Raw genomic sequence first — 4,388 nt, 5'->3', positions numbered from 1 at the left:
CTTTAGACTATGTAGTATAACAATTTGAATTTCTGTTTTTCTGCTTTCAGCTAAAAATTCCAAATATGTTTCTAATGACAGTTGAATGAAGGGTATAATTTTTCTGATGCAAGTCTGCAAATATTCACCAGATGGCAACAATGCATCACTCCACATGCACGTTAATCCCTACCCGCGGGTATCAAGCACACATTGTGTGCGCATTAGTGCCAGGTAGTGAGCACACTGCTGGTGAAGGTTTGCACGATTAAAACGGTTGAAAAATTAGTATTGTTGTCATTGAATCACTGTAGTCACAGAAATATATATTTGTCTGCAGTGACGGGTGATGTGTCTCTATTCCATGTTTTTTCAGCATTTAGTTTGTGGATAAAAATGTTCAGTGGGAATCTGACAAATATTATCCATGTGTTCAACAAATAGAGAGGTAAAAAATGACAAGATGTACTACTGCGTATATGTTGTGTCAAACATCAGCCTAAAATCGGGATAGAGCTGCCTCTAAATCAATCAAATTAATTCCTCTGGGATTCCTCAAGGATGTCTTCAGCAAGTAGAACTATGAATGAAGGCAAAACACAAAAACTGATTATCATCAAAATAAGAATAAGATCAACTTCATTTATCCCAAAGGAAATTATTTTGCCACAGTACTGAAACGGTGACAGTAAACAATGAACAATTTTTTAAAGACATTTGCACAAGATGTTTGACAATATTGCACGTAACTCTGAGTAACTGAATAACTCTGCTCATTATGTATTCATCCTGCAGAGGGAGGAGGAATTATACAGTCTGATTGCCACAGGTAGGAAAGACCTCCTGTGATGTTTTGTGGTGCAGCTTGATGGTCTTAGTATGTGGCTGAAGGTGCCCTGACAGGACGTCAGTGTGGCATGCAGGGGGTGGGAGGTGCTGTCCTGGATGCTGAGCACTTTCCTCAACATCCTCCACCTCAGACTCTAGATCAACCTGATCATTATAAATGGTCTCTACAACCCAAAATCAAAAAAGGTTTGGACAATATTGAATGGGGGGGTTGGTCAAGAAAGCAGTTCTTAAAAACTGAGTGACCATGCTGTAAAGAGACAAATGAGAGAAGCCACCAAGACACTCAGACAACTCTGAAGGAGTTTGTCGGTGGTTAGGGCCCCTTCACACATAACACGATTGAAGCTGACTAGCGCATGAAGGAAGAATTGCATGCCAGTCATGAAAAATCAGAGCTGCCTCTAACGCCTCGTACACCTGTTGCTACAACTATTCGCACACACCAGCGGCCGAAAGACAGAGTGGTCTGTGAGAGCCCATTCGATCCTCTCGCGGCAGGTGTGTTAACCCCTAAAATGTGAATCAGCTGCAAATTGTGAATTATCCACAAACCGTTAATTGCAAAATGTGAATACTGAAAAAATAAATCACAAAATGTGAATGCGGGTCTCACAAAACGTGATTCATAATATATATATGTTTTTTCAATTTACGTAGTTTATGTGTTTCAGTTTATGGGTCAATTACTACAGGAAACTTGATCGCAAACCCTATCACCGCAAAAATTTTTTTTTTTTGGGGGGGGGGGGGGGGGGGGGTCCACTATAGTCTGAGGAGGTGATCTGAGCAGCTGTCACTTCTGGTGTCAAGCGCCTGGTCCTGCTGAGTGTGTCCGGCTCCGGGGACAGTGTCAGGTGAGGAGTTTGACTGGGACAGGCCACCTGTCAAACTCACAGAGGACAGAAACCTCCCCCTTCGGTAAATGGCTCAATAATTTTCAGAGAAATGTTGCAGAAAAACAAACACTAGTTTCTAACCTCGGGAAGGTAGAACATGGCAGAACAGCTCATATGAGTGAACCATGATAACATAGAGCCGGTGGGCAGGTGTGAATGAACCCGTTGCGACCGTTTTGTGCACGCGATGGTGCTGTGCGAGCACAGCACAGTGCAAGCAGCTGGAACGTGGTGCACCACATTGCGCCACTGATGTGGAGCAAAATAAAACCAGCTGTATAATTAGTGAATATCACTGGGTTGATATAAATAATAAATAAAAGGGGACGCAATACAGAGAACCCCGCGGTTAAATAACCCTGGTTCAATAAAAAATAAATGCCACTCACGAGATTCAAACCTGCAATTTACAAAAGCTCTGATTACCAGATGGAAACTTTACCACTGTGCTACAACCACTGTCTTAGAACAGGAATGTGAAATGGCTAAAATCAACAAGCAAATAAATGTATTGTTTAAAAAAAGAGAAAAAAGGGCCGTGATGACTGACCAAACGACATTTGTTACGGTGTATTTCTGCTGATATGTGACTGAAAGTGGCATATTTGTCGCGCTGTTGGCTCGTCATATAGTCCAGCGCCATTCACAGGACATGCGTGTCAGGCCGGGCCTGCGCATATGTCCGGCCTGATAGACGTGACATTCAGATCACCTGCTGCGTGGCCACATGAACTGACGGTCCATTTCTCCAGCCCGTCGCAAAAGCGATATATGTTTTTCTGCATTTCCATGTGAGGACAGCAAGCACACACGTGTCCATCAAAATGTACATGTTTTGTAGCTGTGACATCCAGGACCAGAGATGTCTCAACAGCTGTTGACAGCCAGCCACACCCCCGTCCATTCAGCACACAGACCAAGGTGTCACTCTGTGATCTGATGAGAGGCGCCTTGCCTGCCCGGGGGCAGGGAACCACACACACACACACACACATCATGCGTGGGGGGGCACGCGAAACACACGCACACATGTGACGATTATGTGACTGATTATATTGCTGATTTATAATTAAACTATAAAGTTGATAACAATAAAAGAATGTTTTCTCAGTTTTTGAGAACCTCCTGCTTGACACAGATTTAATACACAGGACCATTCTGTTTTTATTTCTTAATGATCGATGTAAGACATATTCAGTGACTTGAAAATGTTCACGTATCCATCCCTTGACTAGTCTCAAGAAAAATGTCTGAAAAATGACAATTTAATGTTTATATTTACAATAACGTGCCCCAACCCAAATTTTACCTTCGTCAAAGAACTTGAGCGTAGGTTATGTTTTCATCCCTGTTTGTTTGTTTGCACACAATTTTTCATATATCGTTATGAAATTTTTACTTGAGATTCATATCCTGATAGGCAAGAACTGATTCAGTTTTCAAGGTCAAAGGTTATGCAGGATGACATCCTTTATCGACAGACAAAGTTTGATCCGGATCTGATACAAATTACAGATTTTGTGGCCATTTAAATTTGACTTTGAAAACCCCATTTAATGCATGTTTTACATTACATCTTAATCAAGAGTGCCCCAAGCACTCTCAGATTTGAAAGTGAGGTGCAAATTCACACTCACTATCACCTGATAAACTCTGATCTGGATTTGATCCAGTTTGTGGATTTTGTGGACATTTGAATTTAATATTGAAAAGCCCATTTGATGTACATTTTGCATTATATCTCAATCAAAAGTGCCTCAATCACTCTCATTTTTCTGTTATGAATTTACCTCCACCACCAAAACTGGATGGAGGTTCCACTTTTATGCCTGTTTGTCTGTCTTCCAGTTATCAGTCAGAAACCAAGTGCCAAAAAGCAATGACAAATTGTGCATAGCAGACATAACAATGTTCTGCGAAAATTATACTTAATTCAGAAACTGAAGAAGTTGGGAAAAAAAAAACAAAACCAACCTGATAACACACACAAAAAAAACCTTGATTCAAGTGCCTGAACTAAATACATACTCTTGATATTTGATCACATCTAATTTAGGTTGTGAAAAGCCACTTCTAACAGGACTTTGACCTTGCAATTTTTTTTTGCAAATTAAAATTTTGTAGAAGTGGAAACTAGTGTTGGTGGAGGTTTGCGCACTACGAGTGCGGTGCTCCAGTTTTTTTATGTGTTGGAGGCATGAAAAGCAGGTGGCACAAACCATGAATATTATTCAGGGCCGTATACAGGAATGTGAAAGGGGGGGTTCAAATCCTTGAGATGGGGGTCCAGTGGGCCGCAGGGCCCCCGGTGGGTCAAGGGGCAATGCCGTCGTGGGGGGCTCAGGGGGGTGAAGCCCCCCGAAGCAGAAGCTTTTTGAGGATTTTGAGGGGTAAAAAGCTACATAAATTTCATTTGAAACCCAAAATGTATCATTTTAGGAAATACATTTTTACGTAGATACAAATAGTCCTTGCTTGGGATTGGATCAGTTGCCATAAGAACCACCCAGGAAGAACAAAGATAACATTAATGCAAACTTCATAGCTGCCTGTCGGTTGTGAATGATGCAACCGACAGGCGTGAAAAAACTCATGCATGCGCACGAAGGTTCAAGCTTGTCTGATGCAAGCGCACATGATTCAAATCCATATAGTTTTTGA

The sequence above is a fragment of the Thalassophryne amazonica genome, chromosome 7 (assembly GCF_902500255.1).
Source record: "Thalassophryne amazonica chromosome 7, fThaAma1.1, whole genome shotgun sequence".
Lineage (NCBI taxonomy): Eukaryota > Metazoa > Chordata > Actinopteri > Batrachoidiformes > Batrachoididae > Thalassophryne > Thalassophryne amazonica.
Note: the sequence above shows the minus strand (reverse complement) of the source record.